Below are 14,783 nucleotides of genomic sequence, written 5' to 3'. Positions count from 1 at the left end.
ACGGGGTTTTTTTTGCATTGACTTTAAGTACTGCATGAAAATATTATTAATCTTGATTATTGTTTCTGTTGCCACTTTCAATTTTGCACCCAAGCTGAATGCTCACTCTCTTCACCCTGGCCTTGGCCCTGGTGGTTCTGATAGATCTGAGAAGTAGATCTCATTTTTCCACTTGTGTCAACACAAACGTCTGAATGTTGTAGTTGCCAGACATCATCTTACAGGTGCTGGTTCCTCTTGGTTTAAAGCAGTCATCACTGACATGCATACATTGCTGATTGAACTTGGTGCCTCTTATCTCTGCTTCTGTTATCTCCATTAAGAAATACTATATTTCATCAATAATTAGGCACACATACAGGCTTTACATATTTTAACATCTATGAAATTGGGATATATTTTATAATAAAGAGCATCTTACAATTATAATTGGTAGCTTTTTTTTCTTTCTAGTGTCTTACAATTGGTAGTGCCTCTAAATTGATGAAGTACACTGCTCTCTATAACAAATAAGGTGGTAATACTAATTTTATTTTAAGCTTCTCTATACTGAGAAGTAGGAATGTCAATAGCATTCTACGCCTAGACTCTGTACTAGGACTTTTTACAATTGGGAAAAGATATATATTTCAATAGGCTTCTATTTTTTTAAATTCTTATTGGCCATTTAAAATTGTATGCATAAGTTCTAAACAAATAAAGATTATAAATGTGCATTATCAAATTGGAACCCATATAAACCCAGAATAGTGAAAGGAAATAATTTGCCATAAGACCAATATACTTTTTCACTGAAATATAATTAATGCACAATACACTTAATTTAGATTACTTTGAATGATGTCTTTTGCGGAGTTCTAAGAATAGCTAGAGAACTCAGCTATGATCATACTGTATCCATGAGAGAATTACATAGCCTCCCCTTCTCCATCCATCTTTCTTGTTACACTCACAGGTCCTAGTTGTGCAGATGGGGCATTGCCTGTGGAAGCAGAGTGGGGCGGGGGGCGGGTAGGAGTTCTAAGGCCATGCTGGAATGGAAGCAGAGTTCACCTGAGGTACCTGATGTCATGTAAGCTGGTTTAAAAAAAAGTGTAAATTATTGTTAAGCTCAAGCCAAGATTGTAGCTAAGAAAATGTTGCCAAGAGAGAAATCTAAAAGATAAGACAAAGATGAGGGGCACCTGGGTGGCTCAGTTGGTTAAGCATCTGACTCTTGGCTTCGGCTCAGGTCATGATCTAAGGGTTGAGAGATGGAGCCCATCGTCCCGCTTTGTGCTGGGCCTGGAGCATGCTTAAGATTCTCTCTCTTCCTGTCTCTCTGCCTCTCGCCCTGCTCTCTCTCTCTCTCTCTCAAATAAATAAATCTTAAAAAAAAAAGTAAGGCAAAGATGAAATGGGAGGATGAAGCTCAAAGTGGGTATTAGAAAGATCTAGAGCCAAGTGAAATTAGCTGTGCAAGGAATGGATTGCCGAGTACAGCCCGGAGTGAAGTGGAGAGCAAGACTGTGCTAGAACCCCCTTTGGTACTGTGCTTCAGAGTGGTGATGGCTGAAGGGGACCTTAACAACTAACTTCCTAAAAAAACCATAGTTGGCACTCGGTCTCTACTTTTTCACCTTCCATTTTATCCTCGTCCTTCTGCAACCTTTTTTTTCCTACCTATACCACTCCAAGAAAGTCATTCTCACTAAAATCAGTAGCAACGTTCTAAATGCTGGCCTAGTAAGCACATTTTAGTTCATGACATTTAGTATTATTGATCCTTCCCTCCTTGTGAGTGACCAGATTTATGATCAAATGTGTGTGTGAATATACTGTTGTTGTCTGGGAAGAGGAGAGAAAAGTCATATTGTGGATCGTGTGGAGAGTCGGGACTGAGCTTGCTTTCATCCCAACTACTAGTTCAGGCCCCTGGCGGAGGTGGTTCCGTGCTTGGCGGCTGTCATTCATTTCATGCGACTCCTGTATTTCTGTTGACCAGCAGTATTTTCACATAGGAGAAAGAAAGCTCCAGGTTGGAGTAACAGTGTCAAGGAGGAAGAAGAGAGGACATTGAAGAAAAGTAATATAACATGATAAGAAGAAAATGGATGAGGCCTGACAGGACAAAAAATACATTTAAAACATTTGGGAAAATACATTGTCAAAGAGGAGTTGAGGGGCTCCTGGGTGGCTCAGTTGGTTAAGCGACTGCCTTCGGCTCAGGTCATGATCCTGGAGTCCTGGGATCGAGTCCCACGTCGGGCTTCCTGCTCGGCGGGGAGTCTGCTTCTCCCTCTGACCCTCCTCTCTCTCATGCTGTCTCTCATTCTCTCTCTCTCAAATAAATAAAATCTTTAAAAAAAAAAAAAAAGAGGAGTTGAGATAGGGCTCTCTTCTGCTTTTAGGGATTCCTATTCTTCCCTAAGACTAGAAAATGTCTCATACGTTTCTTGGAAGAGGAGAGATTACAGTAATTATAAGAAACTGGGGTATAGACTTTGCTTTATGGAAAATAACATTTAATTTAGGAGTGGGAAATGCCTATTTATATTTACAGTGGAAGGCAGTTCCAAATCAAATGCTAAGAGAAACTGAACAAATGACTTTTTCATTTATTTAATATGCAATCTCTGAGGGCCTAATGAAGGCCAGCAGCTGTGTGGGGACTGGGAGAGCAGAAGGGAAAGACTGGAACTGGAGTGTTTTTGGGAGGCAGTGAGGAGGGGGTGGAGTTTTGAGGAGTGACTCTGAGGGTGGGTGTAGCTCGAAAAGGTGAGAGGAGACAAGAGGGTGTTGTAGGCGGCAGCATAAGTAAAGACGTGAACTGAGTAATGAACAGTCTTCCAAGCATTGTGGCAATGCCTAATTTTATTATTCTCTAAAAAAAAGAAAAAAAAGAAAGAAAAGAAAAATCAAAGGAATTCGTTGTAAAGGGCAAAATATTTAATGACAGTAGTGGAGTCTCAGTTCATTATGTCCCAGACCTGTGCTGTCTGATACAGTAGCAACCACTGCTCCGGAGCAACTGAAGTGTGGCTGGCCTGCCTCGAGGTGTGCTGTTAAGTGTTCTTACTTGAATACATACTAGATTTTAGAGACCTGTTACGAGGACAAAAAATGTAAATTATCAATAATTTTATACTGGTTACATATTGAAATGACAATATTTTGGATATAGTCAGTTTATATTGGACATATTTTGGACATGTTTTTGGATATATTGGTTGCATTCCATATATTATTAACATTAACTTCACCTGTTCCTTTTTACTTTTTAAAATGTGGCTACTAGGAATTTTGAATCACATATGTGGCCAGCATTTGCTCACTAGCATTTTGCTTCTATTAGGCAGTGCTATTCCATTTGCTGTAAAAGGAGAGTCTGGAAACAAATGACATCTGCAAGGTTATTATCTCCCATTCACACATTTTTTTTAAAGCCTTTTATTCCTCTGAATCATATGCCCCATATTTGATACAACGCCGGTTTTTGTTCTTTGTTACAGTATTTTGAAATTATATCTGTGCTGAACTTCTCAGGGGGTCCACCACTGAACGAGCCCTCCAGCATCTGGGGGCAACCAGAGCTGGGCTCTTACCCAAGCGCCTTCTCTTTGCACTTTCTGCCTTCCTTGTCATTTTCTCCATTATTTCACCTAGAGGCCAAAGAAAATGAGAAAAAAGTATGAGAAACGAGACAAAGCATGAGGCGATGAAGTAAGCTGAAATCGAAATCATAGAAATGATAGACCAATTGTATGCTGATGTCTGAATCATGGGAGTGTTTCATTCATAAGATTTGTGAAACAAGTTAGAATTGCTGCCCTTAATGGAAGTAAAACATGCGAGAGCAAAAGAGCACATTTAGACGGGCTGCAGGTTAGGATGCTTACATTTTCCCCTCTTGGCAATCTGAAATTTTGCCTCGTCTGGGAATGTGACTCTGCCTCTTCCTCTGCCTGTTTAAGTTGTTTTGAAATTCTAGAATTGTCATTTTGAAGAAAGCTCCTAATGGGATAGATACCATTTTAGTAAAAATTAAGTCACAGATAACGGGCACCTGGGTGGCTCAGTTGGTTAAGCAACTGCCTTCGGCTCAGGTCATGATCCTGGAGTCCTGGGATGGAGTCCCGAATCAGGCTCCCTTGCTCAGCAGGGAGTCTGCTTCTCCCTCTGACCCTCCTCCCTCTCATGCTGTCTCTCATTCTCTCTCTCTCAAATAAATAAATAAAATCTTAAAAAAAAAATTAAGTCACAGATAAAAAGTGTAGATAATCTTTGCAGTGGTAGTCTTTTTGTTCAAGCTTTCTTTTTAAAGAAAAAAATGTTAATAAATGCCTTATTTCCCCCTACTTTGTTAAAATATTTGATTCAGTGTCTGTTTCTTGGCCATTGATATTATAGTGGAAAATGTCATAGATAAATTGATGAAGAAAAGAAAAAGTCTGTGCTACAACACCCAGAAAACTGACTTTTTTTATTGAACAAATGAGTTTTTTTTTTTTTTCTTTTGAATATTTCACAGAAACTGCCAAACTTGAACATCACTTTAAGGAGTTGACCCATTTAAATTTTTGCAACCTATTTTAAATTACCTTGAGAGAGCGGGGCGCCTGGGTGGCTCAGTTGGTTAAGCGACTGCCTTTGGCTCAGGTCATGATCCTGGAGTCCCGGGATCGAGTCCCGCATCGGGCTCCCTGCTTGGCAGGGAGTCTGCTTCTCCCTCTGACACTCCCCCCTCTCCTGCTCTCTCTCTCTCATTCTCTCTCTCAAATAAATAAATAAAAATCTTTAAAAAAAATAAATAAATTACCTTGAGAGAGATACTATGAAAAATATGGATTATAAATGTTGGAATCAAAAGTACATGAGGCCATTTTAACATCACTTTTTAGCATGTCCTAAGAATGCTCCTGGTAAAAATTTGAACTGCATATTTAAATTAAGTGTAGTGGAATGCATATGCATCAAGATTACCAGTTAAATTATAGGAAAAACAACAAGAACAAGAACCCCAAGAGCCAAAGTGCATAAAAAAACCTCTGTCCTTGTGTTCCTAAACTCAGTGACCATAATTTTAGATGAGAATTTTTGTTTACCATTGGGAAAATTTGCAGTTTGCTAATTTGCAGTTTGAACTGAACATAGTCAAAATCCACACACTGGAAAAGGATTTAATGGCTTTGTGGCTAATTTTTTTTCTAACCAGCAGTTGTTCCAGTGCCATTTGTAAGAGGTATGGCTTGCCTCCTTCACCCACCAGGTCATCTTGACTACAAATGTGATTTGCTGCCACATATCTCAGGCAAGATCTCTTCCAGGCAATGGTGGAAAGGATTATTTACTGGGGAATGGCAACAAAAAACTATTCTGAAAGTAACTCCTCTCATTCTATAGAATGATTTATGTGGGTGTTTACCTACCAGACAGTCACAATTAATATAAAATGTGTACATTTAAGTAACTTCAAACAATTGGAATTAACCAAGAGAGATTCTGGTGATGACTGTTGATCTGCTCCCACTTGGGTGTTGGTGAAACTTCCTGGAGTGGCCAAAGGAACCATGAGTCCTGGCTGCCTTCTAACCGTGCCTGGGATCAGAATGTCCCTGAGGAAGAGTGTGAGAAAGGACCTAGGTAAGAAGATGAATTTTCTTGATAAGTGCAACTTTCATAGGGGGACCTGAGTCTGGAAAGCATACAATAAGCAAATGAATTGGATTCTCCCAATTCAGAAAGATTTGGTTCCGTTGTGTCCAGCTTTCTTACACCTTATTCCCACTACATTTTGAGGACCCTGTTTTAAATAGATTGTAAAACTTACCTTTATATAAACTTGGTCCATTTACAGATTTAGATTCATGGACTGGGCTGAAAGTGCAAGCCATTGTAGGGTTTTATTTGCATATTCTTCTATTATTTTTCTTTCTGCAATTCACTTGCAAAACATTGAGTTGGTTTTCGTATGAGAAAGAGAGAAGTCTCTTTGTTCAGTTAAGGATCATTTATTCTGAAGAGCTTTTGATATAATTATTCAGTTGGCATTTGAATTAGGTGAGGATGCTTACTGAAGAACAAATATTCTTAAATTGTAAAGCCTTAGCATCTTTAAACCGTCCTACCATTGACTTTAGACCTAAAGGAAATCTTAAAGAATTTTATATTTATAGGCTACATTCTCTCCTATTTACTAATAAAATATAGGTATACTTTAATTATTAAAAACCCAGGGTTTAAAAATCCAAACATACAGAATTATAAGATAGGGGGATGATAATAATGGCCACAGAAGAATGTTTTGCTTTATAAAATAATCAATGTTTCCTCTAAAATAATCATTTATTTTACTGTACTTATTATTTATTTATGGATATTTATCTATAGGTCACATAGTTTGCAGATTAAATTTAAAACTTAATTTTCAGAGTCGTTCTCTTTGAAGATCAATCCAGAACAACAGAAGAACATCTTGGGAATTGAATTGCAGTACAGTGGGAAAACATGATGTGATTTAGAGATGTTCAGTTTGGTTGACTCAGGTTTTAGAAAAAGCCAATTATGTAAAATATTCCTGGAGTCATTTATACAATGGGAAATAATAACTAAGTATCTGGGCTTTAGCCCTCATTATTGAGCTCATTAAAAATGCCTACTGTAACCTCAAAATGAAACCCGGTTAGTTATTTGAAAGGAAAAGGAAAATTAAATATCCAGTAATTTGAAAGTAACATTTGTTTAACTGTCGGTGAAAAATATAATAATTGAGACATAGTTGACCTTCCACTTGCCACATGGGGTTTATCTGTGTTACGGTTACATTTGTTTAACTTCATCAACTGATTGACTTCTTTATAAAACAAACATGTACTGTTCTTCCTGGGTGCCAGGGACTGTGATCCATGCCGGAGACATGAACGAATAAGATTTGACCCCTGGACTTGAGGATCTTTGAGTCTTGTGGGTTCAGACAAATAAACACACACAGAAGAGTGGCACCATGTCACCAGGCTGACAGCTGTTCATTCAGGACATCGTGAGGACACATAGGTTAATAATTCTTTGCCACTTAAAAATACTCTCTCGTTAATAAGTACCCACACCAAATCAGTTGCCACCTGAATGGTCTTATCAGTTCTCCTGGTTTAAAGGCGGAGAGGTAGCATGATCAAAGGACTGCATTTGTGTGGAACTCTTCAGGGTCTGGGGCCAACATTCTGTTCCCTCTGTGGGGCCCCTGGCTGCCCTTGGAGGGAATGTGTGCCCATTTTTTGTGGCAATTAACTATCCTCATAAGAATTCACTGAAGCTAAAGCTCCTTAAGTTAAAGCCAGATCAAGGCATGAGCTTTGACATTTGGCCCTTCCTGTGTTGCGCCTGGTCCTGAGCTGTTTACTGCCTGCTTAGTAGTGGTAGTTCTTCCCCTGGAGGGACCTGTGGCCTCCATGCACCTTGCTGTAGGTAGGCGGTATTGTCTACTCCAGCTTGCTCTTTCTGCATTCAGTGCCCCTCAATCACCACCGTCATCTCTTTAAAATCTCTGTGCCATTTAACTTTGCCCATTTTTAAAAAGTGAGCTTGAAATAAATATAAGCTGGATATGGGATTTAGGACTTGTGATTTATTCTATCTCCAGGACCAGCAGTGGCCTCGGTGCCATTGGAGTAGAGGGAGAGGCTGAGTAAAGGATGTGTAATGGGCTGGTGCCTTGACTTGCAGAAAAATAAATGGGCAATCTTGCAAGTGCTTGGGAATAAACAGACAGTTTCTTAGATTAAGAATGGGAGTACAGGACAGGGTTCGGTCTTGTGTGGACTGCTCTTCACAACCTGAAGAGTGTTTACTGACACCTTCTTGAGTATCCCTCCCTGGTTCATACATGTTGCTTAGTCTAACAAGGCATAATCAGCTTCCTTGTTTTTGGTGCAGGTCTGAGTTAACCACAGTCCTCAGGCATGGCGTCCTATATTGCAGACCATGCAAGGATTCTCTGGTTTTAGTGCTTTACTCCCCTTCCACCAGCCATCCTTCCTCCCTTCCTCCACCCGCAGTAAGCGTCTATTCTAATGTGTTTGGTGGATGTCTGTGGAAATTAAAGTATCATTATAAAATGAAGTGTCTTGGGGCACCTGGGTGGCTCATTCTGTTAAGCGTCTGCCTTCAGCTCAGGTCATGATCCAAGGCTCCTGTGATGGAACCCCACATCGGGCTCTCTGCTCAGCAGAGAGCCTGCTTCTCCCTCTCCCTCTGCCTGCCGCTCCCCCTGCTTGTGCTCTCTCTCTCTCGCTCTCTCTCTCTCTGTGTCAAATAAATAAATGGAATCTTTAAAAATAAATAAATAAATAAAGTGTCTTATGTATAAATATGCGTTTAATATATATAAATGACGTGCTACGTAGTGAGGGATGCCACGGTGTTGTCAGAAGTTCAGTAAGGCTCGAAGTTCTTAGAGGCGCTAATAGCAGAAGAGGGAGGCGGGAGCCAATTGATAGATGGTCTTACATGTCATGCTAAGGAATTTAGATTTTGACCATTGATAGTAGGGAGGTATTGAAAGATTTTAAAAAGGGTATGACAAAATCATCTTTGAGGCTCAAAGTTACTTTGATAGCAGTGTGGAAGATGGCTCACAGGGTGCCAAGCCTGGCATTTAGTACGTCGGAACTTCTCAACAATGATAACTAGTATTACTTTTTATGTTCCAGTAATCTCTGACCTACTGAACACATTTTAGCTTTAAAATTCAGAGTATATTCTGACACTGTCACTTAAAGAAAGATCTAGGGAACTACAGAAAGTGTAATGGTCTTTTTTTTTTTTTTTTTTATAGTAGACGAACGGTTTTAAGTCATTGTAAACATGCTCCCTTTTCTAGGACATAAAACAATTATTTGTGTTCATTTGGGAAGCTTTGTCTAATGTTCTGGTCTGTGGGTAGTGAGGAGTCCCTTTAGCTGTGTTCCTCTGACAGCAGCGGTGAGCATTCTTCTCACAAGCATATGACAGATCTCACACATACCTATTCTAAGAATGACATTAAAATATAGGTGAACTTAAATCGCGAAGTTTATGTGCAGAGAAAATGTTATTAAAGAATCTGACAGTCATCAGTCTTTATTCAGGGCATTGCCTGGGCGAATGTGAAAACTTCAGATCTCCCCTTCCACACGTTCCCTTACCCTCTCTGCCATGGTGAGGAGATGTGGCATCAGTTTAGCTGGCATAAGGTTGTAATTAGGTCCAAAACAAAAAGAAAAAAAATTATTCCAGTTCCTCTGCCTCAGATTTTCTGAAATTGGCTTGTGGAGGGGGCTGCCTGCTGCCGTGTGGCAGCCACCACCTGCATCGTTGCTGGCTTTGGAGAGGACTTGTGAGCGAATGCTGATATTAGCACACCATACAGCAAGCCTTGTGCCTCGGTGATACTGTTTGAAGAAGAATTGAGCTTTGTATGGAAAATCTCTAAACAGGTGATATGTTAAACTGCATTTGTGTGGAACTCTTTGGAAGGAAAAATGGTGCAGGAGAGGGGAGAAAGGCTACATAATGGTTCAGAGTTTGTTGTGGACAATCTGTGACCCCCCACAGAATGTGTCCGGGAATATCTAGGCTTTGCAGAGTTAGCATCATACCCTCTGTTCATATGGCGGAGCTGTCATTCAAAAGAAAGTTGAAGGATTCCCTGCTTTTCTTGGGAAGTTTCTCAAAGCCTGCTAATTGTAAATATTATATTAAAGCAGCTGTGTTTGCTGTCGTCTTTGGTCTCATTCCACTAGTGAATCAATGTGGATGATTTGTCAGACTTCTCAATCTTCAGTAGCAGTGAGTTGGGGTTGTGTTATTGCTATTTTGTTTTTGTTTTTTGTTTCTCTGGCATTTTTTTCCACAGCTGATTCTCTTGGTATATGTAGAAAGCCAGATTAAAAATTACACTGTTTTTTGGAAAAGTCAAAGAACTAAAAATATGAGATGGATTTCTGCCCTAAAGCTGTTAGTTCTTTCTCTTTAAAGCAAAGCAGATTCCTTGGTTTTTAAATTATGAGTTTGGGTACAAAGAACTTGTTCATTCCAGGAAATACTTGCATTTCATTGCAAGGTGATGCAGTCTGCAACGTTGCACAAGTGCTTTCATGCGGCTGGACGCCAGGACCTTAAGACGGGGACTCCTCATAGACACCCAGAGGATGTGGCTTTGAGGGATTGCAAATAAGCCAGGTACCATGGTGGTTATAGGCAATGGCTCTAACGCTGGAGACAACTGGACTCAAGTTCTAGCCTTACCTCTTACTAACTGTATGACCTTGAGCAAGTAAGTAACCTCTCTGGGCTTTATTCTTTTCATCTATACGATGGGCATAAAATAGCTAGCTCATAAGGTTGTCCTGAGAATTAGATGAGATAATGCATGTAAAGGGCATAGTACAATGCCTGATCTAGAGTAACTGCTGATGAGTGCACACACACACACTCTCTCTCTCTCTCCAATAAATAAATAAATAAAATCTTTTAAATTCTTTGCAAATTTAAAACTCAACTTTAACTTAGACTAAGTATGAAGGATTTGAGAACTTTTATTACACCAGATGGATGTCCCTTCTATCCTGCCTAAACAACTTAACAGTTGTTGCCTGCCTAAACAACTTACAATTCTGTATTGGGTAAGTCTCATCCTAAGCCAGGATTTCTCAACCCTAGCACTATAGACGTGTTGGGCCAGTAGTTCTTTGGGTGGAGGTGGGTGTCATTCTGTGCACTGTAGGATTTTTAGCAACATCCCTGTCCTCTACTTACTAGAAGCCAGTAGCAAACACTTCTTCGCTTGGTTTTGACAACAAAAATGTCTGCAGAGATTTGCAAAGGTCACGTTGTGGGGGCAAAATCACCTCCAGTTGAGAGCCATTAACTTAACTCTAGCTACTTAGCATAGATAATTTTAATAAAGCTCCAGTTATGCAACTTTAACATTGCTGCTTTGAGAAAGTTTTCTTTCTTCCCTTGATCCCTCTGTCTTGTTTGGAGGATATTCCTGAAATCTCTTCTCTCTTTATACTTACCCTGTTTGTGGTATCAGCCATTAACTCCAGTCATGTGATTTGCAAATTTTCCACTCTGAACATCTTGACTGGAAGTTTTAGTTTTAAACTCCATATATCAGAACCCGATTTAAAACCTCATTTTTGTGCTCGCTTCGGCAGCACATATACTAAAACCTCCTTCTTACTCTTTCTCCTTTGTTCACCATTCTTCCAATAGCTCAGGCTCAAATCTAATCACCACTGACTATTCTGCTGTCTTTGTCTCCTCCCAATTCTAATCATTCCTAGAGATGACTTTTGAAATCTCTCTTACAACCTCCGATCTTTCTCCCGTTTCCTCCATACTTCTGCTCCTGTAATGGCTTCTCCAGCAGTCTCCTGGATCTTGGTCCCTCTCCCACCAGTATATCCCTCATCCCTTATCCCTTTACAGCACTGATCTTATTGCTCCCATGCTCAGAAACGTCAACTTCCCTCTGCCTAAGGGATTGATAACAGATTCCCAATCTTAGCATTTAACTGTCTATACTCTGGCTTCATCTTATTTCACATTACACTACTTCCTCATCCACCTCATGGAAAAGCCAGCCTAAGAGCTCTCACTCCTCTTTCTGTCTGGGATTGAGTCTTCAATCCCACTTTCTGAGCTATTGCTCACTTCCTTTGCCCAGAATGGCCTTTGCCCACTGTCTGGTAAATTTCTCCTACCCTTAACGGTAGTCAAATGATACTTCCTCTATGAAGCTTTCCCTAATTCATCACTTTTCTTTAAGCTGCCATTGCATTTTATCTGAGCTTCTACCTTATGTCGCTTGGTCTTCTAGCAGCATACCTAAGTAGAGACTCAAGAAGGACTTTTTGAATAAGTAGGCAAATAAAGAGAGGTAGGATCTCTTTATTAACAGAATTAAAACTTGAAATGTCTTTCCCTTCTACTTAAAAGTATGTTAGAAAGTCTTTGTTACCAACTACTCTGTTATTGTACTTAAGAAATATGAATAGCCACATGACTTTTCTTAAAAATACCAGTAATGCAAGTCATCAGATTCTTCCTCCGCACCACATATTTGCTCTGTGACCTTGGTCAAATTACTTTACTTCTCTGAACCTTAGTTGTCTCATCTCCTCAAATAGGTTATTGTTACGAAATGTGGTATGCAAAGTAGCCAATACAGTGCCTGGAATGTAGGGCTCAATACATGTAGGCTGTTTGTACTTTTCCACTTAAACTGTGCAAAACATCCTCTTTAAGTGAATTTCTTCTGTAAGGATTTCTACAAAGTGCCCAGATTACAGACATAAGTATGTGCTACTTGGATATTTCACTGTACTGAAGGCAGAGGGGAGGACTTTAATATGTACTCTTTGAAATGAAGTGTGAAGTTCTATGAGTTGATTTTTGTCCTTTTTTTAAAAGTAATTTCTTGCAGTAATTGTATGGCCATATAAAATGATAGGAGCAGAATCTTCCTTGTAGTAAATATAGAATTCTTAAGTGTATGTTTTTTTCCCCCAGTACAATTTTTTCCCTATAGAAACCACTCTTCAAAGGTATAATAGAAATTAACATATAAAGTAATCCAGTGTTAAACAATTATGTTATTTTGGGGGATGCATCTATTTAATATGTGAGATACGGTCAGTATCTACAGTGGAATTTCTTTTAAATATAGGATTTGGCTAGTTTCAGATTGTATAATTTTTTTTAAAGATTTATTTATTTGAGAGAGAGAGAGAGGGAGAACAGGAGCTGAAGGAGGGGCAGAGGGACAGGGAAAGAGAGAATCCTCAAGCAGACTCTCCAGTAAGCATGGAGCCTGACGTGGGCCATCATCCCAGGACCCTGAGATCATGACCTGAGCCGAAATCGGACGCTTAACCAACTGAGCCACCCAGGTGCCCCCAGATTGTGTAATTTTGAGGAAGACTTAGTGATACCTTTTGATGCTCTTGAAACTACATGAAGGCTTACCTTTGCCATCATTGTCCAGATCCAGTTAAGATTTGACCAATTTCACATCAAAATTCATATAATGGAAAGCCATTTAATACAGTTTTAACACTTTTTTTGCAATCATGAATCTACAAATCCATTTATATGGTATATAAACAGTATATCATAACCCAGTTTTATAACAGTGAAGCCCATTACTGAATATAAAGTATTACTTTTCTTCATTGTATTTACAAGGCTGTAATACAGGAGTATAAATTGCTTTAAATTCTTCTGGTGAATATAAAGTATTGCTCATGTGCCCCAGAATACACATTTTACATTCCAAAAATTGCCTTATAATTGGCCAGTAAGTTTGATAGTGCCTTTAATTCAGAAAAGGAACAAACATGTTCCATCATCTTTTCAGAATACTTTAGTATTTTGAACACTTTAAAAAGCTGATAGTTAAAAATATACAGAAGCTAATGAATTAATTAATTTGTTCTTACCAGTAAGTGATATACTCTAATGTACTTTTGTGTTTTATTTCTGTTCTTGAATGTGGTTGAAAACCATTAAGATCATCAAATAAGTGTCTTGTTAATATCAATATGTTGAAATCACTATTTCCATATTCATAATGAACAATATACAAATGGGGAAAGTTGACATTTACCAATATGGGAGAATTTGTATTTAAAATGAACCAGCAGCAACTACAAATGACTTGAGAGAGCTTTTTCTATCTTAACATTTTGATGAAGTGATAATATCAATCTAGATGAAGAAATGTCACTTCCAAAATAGATGGACTTGATATCAAAAAAGTATTTTATCAATAAGAGAGTGCAATAGCAGAATGATAGGAAAAATGGAAAACATACATGGCTCCGTATGGCTTTTTCTGTTCCAGGCACTTTGTATCCTGATAAACATTTTATCTTGTTTATTGCCAGATCAACTGGGACATTCTTCCATACCTCATCTGAAATGAATATACATTTGGGTGACCTTTTTTTTGGCCAGAGTTCTTTAAAAAGAAAACTGTTAATGGAAGATTTTTAATTCTTCCACAGAATTAGTGGTCAAAGAGAAAAGTCACTGTTTGCCTGGATAATTAGCAATTTTGCTAGCATTAGCTTTTCAATAGATTAAGGAGAGAAATAGTGAGTTACTTTAATTTTATGTACTATTGGCCTTGTTCAATTTAATGACTATTGATTTGTTCAGATTAATTTGAAATATTAACATTGTAGGTGGTGAACAGAACAGGGACTCTGCTTTATTAATGAGTCTGTGTCTACCTGACTAGGGTAGTCTTCAGCTGGGATTCCAAAATCAGATACAGGAGGAAATTCAAATTCATTTAGCTCCATTTATGCGCCTGACACTGTGCTAGGGTCTTTAACGTAAAATACTTAATTTTATCCTCATGACAACCTTTGTTGTTGATTATGATATCCAGTTTTTACATATGAAGGAACTCATTATTACCTCATCCTTGTGTCTTTTCCTCTAAATCTTAAACTCACTAATCCTTTTCCCCACAAGATGCATAGGAGGAGCTAAATAAATCTTAGTCTAGAAAAAATGATTTCTGTTTGGTGATGTTTAGACAGATACTAGCATGTTTTGTTGAAAAGGCTCATCCTGTTTTTCCCAGTGTGCAGCCAGCGGCAGCTTCATCTAATAGATAATTTTGATTGCAAAGGGCTGTAATGCCAGAGCCAAGATCCTTTTTGTCGGCGTAGGTTACACATGCTTTACTGCTTTCCTCAGAAAGGCGGCTCAGCAGTCTAGGATTAAAGTTTTTTTTTTTTTTTTTTTTT

The sequence above is a fragment of the Leptonychotes weddellii genome, chromosome 7, assembly GCF_054177405.1.
Source record: "Leptonychotes weddellii isolate Sample4059 chromosome 7, ASM5417740v2, whole genome shotgun sequence".
In the NCBI taxonomy this organism is placed as follows: domain Eukaryota; kingdom Metazoa; phylum Chordata; class Mammalia; order Carnivora; family Phocidae; genus Leptonychotes; species Leptonychotes weddellii.
The sequence above is the reverse complement of the archived record's forward strand: the minus strand, read 5'-3'. Positions refer to the sequence as shown.